Source organism: Diadema antillarum, unplaced genomic scaffold, assembly GCF_040938485.1.
Source record: "Diadema antillarum isolate AM-2024a unplaced genomic scaffold, OU_Dant_1.0 seq00000300_RagTag, whole genome shotgun sequence".
Classification (NCBI taxonomy): domain Eukaryota; kingdom Metazoa; phylum Echinodermata; class Echinoidea; order Diadematoida; family Diadematidae; genus Diadema; species Diadema antillarum.
The window spans coordinates 826,260-839,767 of NW_027271323.1; positions in this window are offsets into that span (position 1 = coordinate 826,260).

Consider the following 13,508-nt stretch of genomic DNA (forward strand, 5'->3'; position numbering starts at 1 on the left):
ATTCAAACACAACTATAAGTTAACTTCTACATTAACATTTCAAAACTCACAAATTCCACGCACACATTTCATGATTCACAGGATCCAAATTATACCAATCTTATTTACTTTGCAGAGTGCAACAACAGCATAAGTTTGATATACTGAGCAAACAGGCTTGCATTAGTTCGCACTATTCAAGGTTTAAAGTAGTTAAGTAACCAAATTGTACCTTGTTATGTGATGCTAAGTATATTTATCTTATAGGTATAATGTTGCAAATAATATGTGGTGCTTATTTCATCCATAGCTGCTGCAAAATTGCTTCTTTAAAGGAGCCAATCAGTGTCACTGCCTGTTCCTCTAGAGAGGCAATATTGCCCAGTAATCTCAAGGTTCACTTGAGGTTATACTGGGCAACATTGCGCCTCTAAAGGCGTAGACAGTGACACTGACTGGCTCCTTTAAAGAAGCAATTTTGCTGCAGTCATGGATCAAATAAGCACCACATAGGTGCAACATTATACCTATATATATGGCACAAAATCGCACCCTCAAAAGAGGCTACAATCTTGGAACTTAGGGTGCTTCTTTGCACCCTCACGAAAGGTGTAAAGTTGCACCAAAAGTAGAGGCAAGAGAGGGTGCAAAGTTGCGCCGAAAATTAAAGGGAGAAAGATCGCACCCTCAAGAAAGGTGCATCTCAGCACCAATTAGTGTGGGTGGAATGATGCACCCTCAAGAAAAGGGTGCAACTTAGCACCACTTAGTGTGGGTGGAAATATGCACCCAAGGGAACCACTTCGCACCCTCAATAAAGGGTGCAATGTTGCACCTTCTTTGGTGCAAAGGTGCACCCACAGGTTGCAAGGTTATACCCTTGCGCAAGGTACCACTTTTGCACCCATTTCTCGAGGGTGCAAGATAACACCCATAGGGAGCCACCAGTGTGACATCACTTTGCACCCTTAAAAGGTGCAAGAATGAATCATTTTTTCTTAGTGTGTATAGTACATTCTACCATTTCTTTGTGCGCCACGGTACACATATCATACACGTATTTGCGTGGGATCAGATTATTCCATGCAAGGATTTGGAATCTCCACCATGACAACCTTTTTATGTTATAACTGCGATTCAATTCTTGATGAAGGATTGTTGAATCTGAGCTTATCTGAATTTTCGTGTGATAAAAGTAAAGAAAGATTAATTTGCATTAATTGTGTTGGTAATATTTTTCCATTTAATCATACCGCAGAAAATGAAGAGTATTATGATGTATGTGCTTCATTCTTTGAGTATGTCACAAGTGATTACAAACAGTGCAACACTCACAACTCTGATCTGTTAGAATTATTGAAAAATAAAGATTTGGATGAAAATGTATACAAACAGTATTATACTATGAATGAATTTAATCATAAATTTGATCAGTTATACCAGCATCATTCTTTTGTTCATTTTAATTGCCGCAGTATTGCAAAAAATTTTGAGAGTTTTGAGTCATATATCAATACTTTGAAATATAAATTTGAAATAATAGGATTGACAGAAACATGGTTAACAAAGTCATCTCCTCTACAAATGTATCAACTGCAAGACTATGTTTTTGAAAATAATGATAGAATTCATGGACGAGGAGGTGGAACTGGAGTGTATATCCTTAAATCTGTTCGATATGTTGTGAGACTAGATTTGACTAAAGAGTACAATAATTTTGAATGTTTTTTTTTTATAGAAATACCACGTAAAGGCAAGAACAGGTTAATTGGAACAATTTATCGTCCACCACATGCTTCCATTTATGGTTTTGTTGATGAAATAATGCAAGTGTTTGATGAAATTGATATTCATAAGTTTGATTGCTGTATTATGGGAGATTTCAATATTGACCTATCTCAAATTACTCAAAACCCAAGTGTTGATGCCTTCTTTGATTGTATGACATGTTTTTCATTTTATCCAGTCATAAGCTCCCCAACTCGTATTACAAACAAAAGTAGAACTACTTTAGACAATATATTCCTCAATACAGACACTTATTATACACCTGGTATACTTGTTTGTGACGTTAGTGACCACCTGCCGGTCTTTGTTATTATGGCTGAATTGTTACCTCCAAAGGAGGACTCTGAAATTTGTTTTAGCACAAGATGCATCAACAATGAAACTCTTCACAAATTTTGTGTTGAAAGTCAGTGTATATCAGTAGAAATCACAAATGAAGTGAATGAATCTTATGATAATTATGTGCAAAAGATAACAGATATATATAATAAGTGTTTTCCATTAAAGGAACATAAATGTAAAAGGAAGAATAAGAAAGCTTGGATGACTTTTCACTTGCAGAAGTTATGTCGGAAAAGATCTGCTTTGTATAAGAAGTATTTGAGGAATCCAACTCAATACCGTAGAAATGTTTATAAGCAATTCAGAAATTATGTTACGAATGAGTTGAAAAAAGCAAAATGTAAATATTATTCTGATAAATTTGATATTGTGAAGAATGATATTCGGAAAATATGGCAATGTGTAAATGGGCTCATAAAAAATAATGAGAATAGAAATTGAAGTTCACACGGAATAAAGATAGATAATGAGTTGGTTACAGATAAAGCTGAAATCTCAAATGTGTTCAACGATTATTTTTCAACCATTGGTCATAATTTGTCAATGAATCAAGGTTTTAAAGATGATGGTGAGTTTATATCCTTCTTAAGCACCCCTGTGTATTCATCAATATTCTTTAAGCCTATCACATGTGGTGAAATTCTATCTATTGTTTCTGAGATGAAAAATAACACTAGTGCAGGATCTGATTTTATAAGTATCCGGGTTGTGAAACAAGTTATACCATTTATTGTGAGAACATTGTGTGACATTTTCAATATAAGTTTATCAACTGGTATAGTCCTAAATAATATGAAAATTGCACGTGTAATCCCAATATATAAAAAAGGTGATAAAAGTATTATGAGTAATTATCGTCCCATATCTATTCTTAATACATTTGCTAAGATATTTGAAAGATGCATTTACAATAGAGTTACCTCATTTCTTCAAGATTCCAATACACTCATTCCAAATCAGTATGGTTTCAGAAACGGGCACTCCACTTCTTCCGCAGTATTAGAATTTATGCAAAATATCTTCCAAGGGATTGAAAACAAAGAATTTATTTTATCTGTCTTCATTGACCTGACAAAAGCCTTTGACTCTATTGATCATGATATTTTATTGCATAAGCTTAATCATTATGGTATACGGGGTGTGGCTTTAAAGTGGTTTGAAAGTTATTTGCATAATCGACAGCAATATACTGTAATAGAAGGTTTCAAATCGGATTATAAGGTTGTAAAGTGTGGAGTCCCTCAAGGTTCCATTCTTGGCCCTCTTATCTTTTTGATTTACATAAATGATTTACCAAACTGTTCTCAATTGTTAAATTATATATTGTTTGCTGACGATACAAATATTTCAATGCGTAACAATGATCTATCATTATTGTTTGACAATATGAATATAGAATTGAAGAAATTAGATTCATGGATGCAGGCAAATAAGTTAATTTTGAATGCAGGAAAAACTAATTTTATGATATTTGGGACTCGTGAGTGTACTGATAAATTTGTTTTATATTATAATAGTGATATGATCAAACGTGTAACAAATATAAACTTTTTGGGTGTTATGTTGGATGATAAACTGTCTTGGAATAGCCATGTTAATATGCTCTGCAACACACTGTCGAGAAATATTGGTATATTGCGAAAACTGAAATTTCTACCTAAGCACGTGTTGAAATTGTTATATCATTCTTTCATTTCATCTCATTTGAGTTATTGTACTCTCGTCTGGGGCCATTCAACTAAAAAGAATGTGAAACGTATTCATTTGTTGCAAAAAAAAAGCTATTCGTATCATAACTCACTCACACTATTTGTCACAAACTTCTGCATTATTCCAAAAAATGAATATATTACCAATTCAAGATATAATCTGCTTCCAAACAGGAATTTTTATGCAACAATATTTATTTGGTGCATTACCAGCCCCCTTACAACTATGTTTTCATCTCAACAGCAGTATTCATTCTTATAATACAAGAAACCAACAAAATTTTCATCCTCCCCTCTACCGAACCGAATTAGCCAAGTCAACAATTTTTTACCAAGGTCCCATTTTGTGGAATACTTTACCAAAGGAACTGAAAAACTGCAAATCATTACAGCAGTTCAGAAACAATTTTAGACGCACTTTCCGTATGTAATAGCAACATGGTTTTGTATATTCTGCCAGTATTTTACTCTTTTCTTTTTTTCCCCTTCTTCATCCTGCTTTGATTGTGAACCACTTGTGTCCATATATTTTGTACCTATATATTGTAAGTTGAGAAAGTCTTGTATTTACTTTGGGGCCTATTCCCAACAAGCCTGAAAGGCTTTAATTGGTCCCCCACAATGAATATGTTTATACTATGACTTGAAATGTAATGATTGTTGTTTTTAATGTGGAAATAAATGAAATGAAATGAAATGTCAATATCTTTCAAGCATTTGACATGTCGAATACCAAGGCTAAAGAGTTAATTTCCCTTTATCTCTTCCATCACAAGTTACGTTTTGAGGGTATGTTTAGAGTCGCGTGGTCATCGATTCGGATCAATAAATTCGTAAACAAGTCAAACAGTTTTTCAAATAAAATTCCGAGAAACGTCATCTCAAATTACGTTTCCAAAGCGAATATTCAGGTCATATTGGCTGTAATGGCTATATTGCCTTCCTACCACTGGAAGTAATTAGGTCCTTTTTTTTTAAGCAAAATAGTGCACTTCTCACTTTCTACATGTAACCTTCACATGAGTGAGGTAAACACTTTCTTACTATTTTGATAATCAAGATGACTTGTTTTTGTGCTGAGAGCATGTGCAAGTAAGATTAAAAACTAACTTAAAGGGGATGGCTAGTAACTGATAAGTGGGAATCAGTGGGAATGCTGGGGGATGATTGTTCCAATCTTTTTGGGATTCATGTAAGAGTACATTATATATCTATTGTTGTGTGAAAACAATTGCTTCAATATGGTCTCATATTCAAGTAATGTGCAGTTTAATGTTTCCAGGCTAGCATGCCTGTCCAGTGACGGGGCGATCGTACACGTATAAAGTGCACATTACTTGAATATGAGACCATTCTGAAGCAAATAATTTTCACACAACAATAGATACATAATGTACTCTTTGAATCCCACAAGGATTGGAACAATCATCCCCCAGCATTCCCACTGATCAGTTACTAGTCATCCCCTTTAACGGGCTACCTAAAGATTTGTAGGCTTACATGACATCATGAGTTTACTTTTGAGTCTTTGATGTTTGATATTTCTGTCTGCAGTTCTTTGGACATAAATCTAAAGAGAAAGGGAGAGGGAGAGGGAGAGGGAGAGGGAGAGGGAGAAACGATGCCGAGAGAGAGAGGCAACAGAGGCATTTGATAATTCTGCAATGTTCTGGTTTTTAGGTTGGAAATCATTGTCATCTGCAATTTTAGCTGGTCCTTTTTATTTTTCATGAAAATCAAGGTCAGAAAGACTGCCATTTATGAATAGATATAATATGAGATTTATCTCCAATCCAGCACTACATATTCTCGCTTCAGAACACTTTTCAAAAGCATACATTTAAGAAACTATTATCCATGACTGCACGAGTAGATTGCTTGTTGCTTAATGTAGGGGGGCCTCATGGGCGGATGAGAGAGAAATGGAGAATGCGGGATGATGTGAAGACGGTGTGTGTGTGTATGTGTGTCTATGATGGAGATGGTTATACGGCACGTGGGTTCGGGTGGGAGGTCGTGCAGTCAATAAAGACAAACACTCGACAGGAGTCCTGTGAACAGCAAGCAGAGAGGTCTCTTTTATTGACTCATAATATATAGTCATAACACAATTACAGCTCCTAAAAGCACGTTAATAGGAGATCCCTTGAAACACTATGTCCACTTCATCAAGTCCGCACATAGCACAACTCAGTCATAATAACACACAGATACCAAGTGAGTAAGTGTCTCTATAGCTATTTAAATCCACAATGGGGTATCAATAATAATCTTATAACCAATGAAAGCATCTGCCATCAACAGCCGAGTGTGACCTAGAAACTCATTGTGTTGTTTCACTAGACACAACTGTTCAAAAACATAATACATTAAGCAGACTTTAAATAGCTGGATACAATGTTGTTGAGCCATTTGATACAATGTAGATGTATGACCACCATCCTATACCTATAAATATAAATCTTATCCATGTACTACTGAGTAATAAATAATACATGTTTTAATTTAGGATCCTACAGAAATCTAATCCATCTTATGCTATTTCATCCGAATGATAAAACAAATAAGACAACAGTTCTCTCTTCACTAATTTAAACTAATAAACAATTTACCAAAACCTGAAATGCTTCCATTATTGACACTTTCATATGACCTCACTAAAACCACATTTGCTCTTAAATAAAAGTCACCCGATATCATACGGACAAATCCTCTCTTCCACCTACCATTTAAGGTCACTTCATCCCAATCAATGAACTGTTACCCAAAACAATTTCAATCACACACCTGATTCATATACTACATTAAATCAGGGAGGCAGTAAGGTAAGATGAAGGTAAAGTAATGCTTAAGAGATTATATTACACCAAACTACTGCTGATCTTACAACTTTAGATCACAGCTGGGTACCGGTACACCAACTATGAAAAAAATAGATACCAATCAACATAATGTCTGGGAATGGCAAACCTCTCATGATACTAACGGCAGTGCAATATTGTTAACTCCTCTATTATGCGTATCAAAACTGTTGCAATCGATACCCAGGTAGTTTCTTAAATCTCTAGCCAAACAACACAGGAGATCGACCTCCGGATGATTTTCAGATTTTTGGATAAGGGTTCTAGGAACACTACCCCCTGGAAAACCACCCTCCGGATAACTACCACCCGCATAATTGCCCCCCCAGGACAATTCCCCCCTAGGGCAACTACCCCCCGGACAACTACCCTCCAAGGGCAATTACCCTCCGGGGTAATTACCCCCTAGGACAACTACCCCCCGGATAACTACCCTCCTAGGGCAATCACCCCCTTGGGCAATTCCCCCTTAGGAAAACTACCCCCTGGATAACTACCCCTCGGATAACTACCCCTGGATAACTACCCCCTCGGATAACTACCCCCTGGATAACTACCCCCCGGAAAACTACCCCCTGGGTAACTACCCCCCGGAGAACTACCCCCTGGATAACTACCCCCCGGAGAACTACCCCCTGGGTAACTACCCCCCGGAGAACTACCCCCTGGGTAACTACCCCCCGGATAACTACCCCCCGGATAATTACCCCTCGGATAATTACCCCCCGGATAATTACCCCCCGGATAATCACCCCCCCCCCCCGGATAACTACCCCCCTCCAGATAATTACCACCAGGATAATTATCCCCAGGTTAATTACCCCCTCCTCCGTAAACTAGACCCCAGATAACTTCCACCCGATAACTACCCTCTCCGAAGACTTCACATGGATGATTACCCCGGATAAATAGGCCTACAACTCCCCCTCCCCTAACTATCAAGAGGAAAATTACCCCCAGGACAGTGCACTACGCCAATTACCCCCTGGGTAACTACCTCCCGGGTCATTGCCCCCACCCCCACCACCAATCTTACTTTTAATAAAAAGAATATCATTACTACAGGAAACGAAGTTCTTTGTATTATTTGCCAGGAATCACGGAGATGCCATACTGATACATCATCTTATGAAAACAACATCTTAAGGATTTACGATTTGTATCGTTTGCATTTAGGACGATTTATGTACAAGCTTAATTTCTCCCTCTGTATTTTGACTCTATGTTCATAAAAAAACGAAGCTGTCCCTTCATATCCTACCCGGTAATCCAGTAAATGTCAATGACTTTAGCCAAAACTATTTTCGCTAAATCTGTATTTTCTTTTACTGTTCCGAAATTTTGGATTTCTCTTGATAGTATAGTATAAAAAAGTTTTAAGTTTAAATGCCTTTACCATTGAACTAAAGACATTTTGAAGAAATGCTACACTTCAGAATGAGTTAAACTTTTTGCAATATTTTTTTTTAAACCACAATCGTCTATCGTTTACCACAACTCCATGTCACACTTCTTTATTTTGAGGAGCTTATATCTCATGCCTCACGTGCCCTGGTTTTGACCCATCATCTTCCTCTTCCCTCTCGCTTTTCTCTGTCCACCGTGAAGGTAGTCTATTCCTGTCATTCATCACTCACCTTTCCTCTTTCTCTCATTACAAGGGATTTATCTCGTGTGTGTTCATGTGCAGTGCACTTCCATTAAAACGAAATACTCAGGACCGAGCATAAAGTTGTTTGTGTTGTCACACATGTGTAGAAAATGACGGTGTACGATTTGGTTACATTTCGCTATTCCAAAGGTTCTTTTCTTACTAAAGTACGTTACTCCGAAGGCTCCTTATTCCGAAGTTTCGCCATCCCCGGGATTCCGATGGCTTGTTTATGTGAAGGTTCGCATTTCCGCAGAATCATTATTCCGAGAGTTCATAATTTAGATCAAAATAATATATTGTTCATTTTCCGAAGGTTAGTTGATCTGAAAATGAAATGAGGTTCGTCATTCTGAAGGTTTATAAATCAAAAAAAAAAAAAAGAGAAAGGTTCACTATTCAGAAAGTCCGTTGTTCCGAAGGCTTTTTCATCCGAAAATGAAATAAGGTTCGTTATTTCGAAGAAATTTTGTTAATGAAAAAAAAATGAGAAAGGCTTGTTATTTCGAAGATTTATTTATCTTAAGACGATTATAAGAATTGCAATTCTTAAGTTTTGTTGTGTACTCTCCCTTTTCCACCATGGATTAACGATACTTTTTGTAATGTTCTGATTAACGAACGTTTTGAATTCCTGTCATTTTCGGACTAACGAACCGTATAAGAATAAGAATAAAGACTATATTTTATTATCGGATTAACGAACCTTTTGGAATAACGCCAAAATATGCTTAATAACAAACCCTCTTTCATTTCCGAACTAACGGACATTCAGTTGTATCAGAATCTGTGTGTTTTGTATTAAAGGACTTCGGAACAATGAAACAAACCTTATCTGAATTCAGATTATCGTATTACAATAACGCAAGTTCCCCTCGGAAACTGTGCGTGATACACGGGAGTGAACATTCAATGATGCGTTCGCTCATGCAGACTGAGATGCTTTAAAAATTCTTGTTCCGCTATGCATTTTCGAATGCGATCCGCATTTCGTTATAACGGAGCACATTTCTTTTGTTTTTCTTTGTCAGTGGCGCTCAGAAAAGACTTCGTGATAACGAAAATTTTGTTATAACCGTCTTCGTTATAAGCGCATTTTGTACCATAGACTTTAATGGCGATAATTTTGGGACCAGAAGTTTTGCTTCGCTATGACGAAATTTCGTGATAACCGTGTTCGTTGTAACGGGAGTGCACTGTATCTTTATTTGTGTACTTCGTCTCTGTCTTATCAATAATGTGCTTTCTTTATATTGTTTCATCAATTTTGTAACTATTTTACTGTTATACCGTTAACGCTCATTTCAGAATTGCCCTACTGCATTATTGGGCATTAACAACTAGTATATCAAGGATGTGGGAAGAGATTGTCACCTCCTTGGTATGATCACCGCAGAGCATTACCTCCCTTGACAATTACTCCTTACTAAAATTAGGCTCCAAACAATCACCGCTCTTACAATAACTCTCCCCCAGAAAAGTACGTCTCTCATTGTTATTTTCGAACAACGTTTGCTATTTCTTAATTGAAAAAAAAATCATATCATCTGGTTTTGGTCGAGACCTAACTTCAGGTTTTAAACATCTTTTGGGTGAAATAATTAGAAACCCCTTACGAAATATTAAAGAGCATGTTATTCCAAGAAGGATTCAAGTTTTTGTGAAAAAAAAATACTCTTGAAATGGCCGGGATAAAACAGAGCAGCCCTATAATGTAAAAAGGATTCTGTCAACTACAACTCTCTATAGATCTATTCAAAAAGAGGTTGCAGGACAAAAGACTTCGTTAACAACTAGGGGTGTTTTGTCCCAAAAAAGAAATACCGTTAAACTCGAAATATTTTACTCTTTCTAATGAGACTAACTTATATTTGAACTGGATTTCCTCTAAAAGTGTCGAGAACATTTAATTTGAAAACTAGCACAATTTTACTTGTATGTAAAACAAGCTGTAATTTTACTCTTAAGACAGATTAGGGCACCGTTTGATAAAAGCTGCCAGTTATGACATCTTGTTAGTCTCTAATAATTTCAGTAAAACCATGGGTTCTGCTTGATTGATAAGCTCGAGTCACTGACTTGTTACCATGGACCTGCTTTGATCGACCTCCAACGATTGGTAATTGTGTGGAACTGACAGCTTGTCAGGACTGATAACTTTCATAAAACCGTGCCCGGATCCTATCAGAAATTATGGCTTTATATCAAAGGGTCCCTCTCTAATGTTAAGGGAATAATAATTTGCAGTGAAATCAACTCTCCTTTTCTTATGTTTATCGTCTAATGTGTTATAACGGTAGAAAATGACAAGCCAAAAGAGTGAATGTGACCGTGCACCTCAAAACGAACATAAAGTCGCACACAGTGATTTTGCGTGAGGACTGAAAATAAGTGAAATGGGTCAACCTAGCCGAACTTGACTTTTTCATATTTTCTGAAAGAGCGGGTCTTCTTTTACATTATGCTAAAATTTGGTATTATAAAACGGGCAGGAAAATGTGTTTTCTTAGCAGTTTATCTCGAACAGTTTTGGTAGAATAATGTGATTAGGCGTGTCTTTAGAATCCCTTTTTCATTTCTGAAAAACCTTGTCCACACTCTTCACTTTCAACTCTAATAACTTTTGAAAGGATAGTGCTACTGCTTTGAAAATTGGCATTAATTATGGATAGAATGTGTTAATTAGGCATGCTTAATTTTAATTTAATCTGATAATCCCTTCATTGTTGTAAATCTGGTGGTTTACTTCCTGTTTTTTGTCCCATTCATCGCACAGCCAGCACGGTTTGGTAAAGATTAAGCGCTTGAATAGACACTGTATTTCAGAGCCTCTTTTCTCAGTTCCCACTTTTCCTGAGTTTGTGCTTTCTTTTCAATATTTAGATAGGTTAGGAGAGTCCATTTGATTTGAGTTATACATCATTTTAAAGCTTAAAGTCTGCTCTTTCAGAATATGGTCTTAACTATAAAAATTCATATCTGGCGACTTTTTATTTGTTTTGAGGTGCAGGGTCACAAATGATGACAGTGTAAGAGAAAGGTGCATCTTCTGATATGGTGTTATGAACTTATGGAAAAATTACAACCAGTGGTAACTTTCGGGGGGCGGGGAGGGAGGGTTGTCCAGTAGGTAAGTATCAGGAGGGGGCGGTTCGGGGTATGGTTATGGGGGGGGGGGGTAGTAATCCGAGTGGTAGTTATCCTGGGAGTAGTTATCCGGGGAGTAATTCTCCGGGTGGTAGTTATCCTGGGGGTAGTTATCCGGGGGGTAGTTATCCGGGGGGTAGTTATCCAGGTGGTAGTTATCCTGGGGGTAGTTATCCGGGGGTAGTTACCCAGGGGGTAGTTCTCCGGGGGGTAGTTATCCAGGGGGTAGTTATCCGGGGGGTAGTTATCCAGGGGGTAGTTATCCGGGTGGTAGTTATCTGGGGGGTAGTTATCCGGGGGGTAGTCATCCAGGGGGTAGTTACCCAGGGGGTAGTTATCCAGGGGGTAGATGTCCTAGGGGTAATTGCCCTTGGGGGTAGTTGCCCTAGGAGGGTAGATGACCGGGTGGTAGTTGTCCTAGGGGGTAATGGCCCTGGAGGGTGATTACCCTAGGAGGGTAATTGTCCGGGGGGTAGTTGCCCTAAGGGGGAATAGACCTGGGGGGTAATTATCCGGGTGGTAGTTATCCGGAGGGTAGTTGCCCAGGGGGTAAGTGCCCGGATACGATTCCGGACATGCAGGACACATACAAAGATTTTCTGGATAATCCAAACCCCAAAACATTGTTTTTAATTCCTGTCGTAGAAACAGATGTGCTTGATATTGTAAGTAGCCTAAAGAGGAAAAAGAGTCCTGGGTATGATGGAATTAGCAATGATTTGCTAAAAGAAATTATACAATATATAGCAAGACCCCTTACTCACATTTATAATTTGTCTATCGTTTATGGTATTGTGCCCGATAACATGAACATCGCAAAAGTTGTTCCTATTTTCAAAAAAGGAAATCGTACAGAAATAGGTAACTATCGACCTATATCTTTACTTACAGTTTTTTTCTAAAATTCTTGGAAAACTTGTATACTCTAGACTTATTGCATTTCTTAAATCATGTAATATTTTTCTACTTCTCAATTTGGTTTTCGTGAAAGGCACACAACATCTCATGCTATCATGTGTTTAGTAGAGAAAATAACATCTGCCCTAGATAATCATCTTCATACTATTGGTATGGTATTCCAAAGCGTTTGACACTGTCAATCATGATATCTTGTTGCATAAGCTCTATTACTATGGTATAAGAGGATCAGCACTTGAATGGTTTAAAAGTTATCTTAGAAACAGACAACAGTTTGTACTTGTAAATGGTACTGGTTCTAGTATGCAGTCTGTCACCTGTGGAGTACCCCAAGGGTCTCTTCTAGGACCGCTGTTATTTATTCTCTATGGAAATGACTTTCCAAAATCATCAAATGTCTTTTCTTTCTTGTATTTTTTGCTCTAACAAAGACCTGCGTGTCATGTTGGAGACAGTAAATATGGAATTACATGGATTAACTGATTGGATTCATGCCAATAAGTTATCCTTGAATCTGCTTAAAACAAAATACATGTTATTTAGTAACAGAGACACCTTAATGCCTTGTCCTGTAATTTTTGATAATGTTCAGATTGAAAGAGTTATATCAACCAAATTTCTTGGCATCCATATTGATAACAAGTTGAATTGGAAAATGCATACAACTCACCTTTGTAATCTTCTCTCTAGAAATGTAGGTATGATGAACAAACTAAAGTCTTTTCTTCCAAATAGCATTTTGGCCATGCTATATTCATCTTTGATTTTGCCTTACTTAAACTATGGTGTATTAGCTTGGGGTGTGACAGCCAAAACTCGTTTAGAAAAAAATTTGCTTCTTCAAAAGAGAACTGTTAGGATTATGTCAGCAGCAAATGCACATGCTCATACTGATACGCTGTTTTATGGGAATAATGTTTTGAAAATACAAGATATTTATTTATTGTATTTGGAATCCCTCATGTGTCAGATCAATAATGGTAATGTGCCCCACGCAATAGCGTCCATGTTTGTTAAGAATGATAGAATACACAATTATTGTACAAGACAGGCTGCTTTATATCATTTCACATCAGTCAGAACCCAACTCAGAAATAATACTGTCGCATTGGC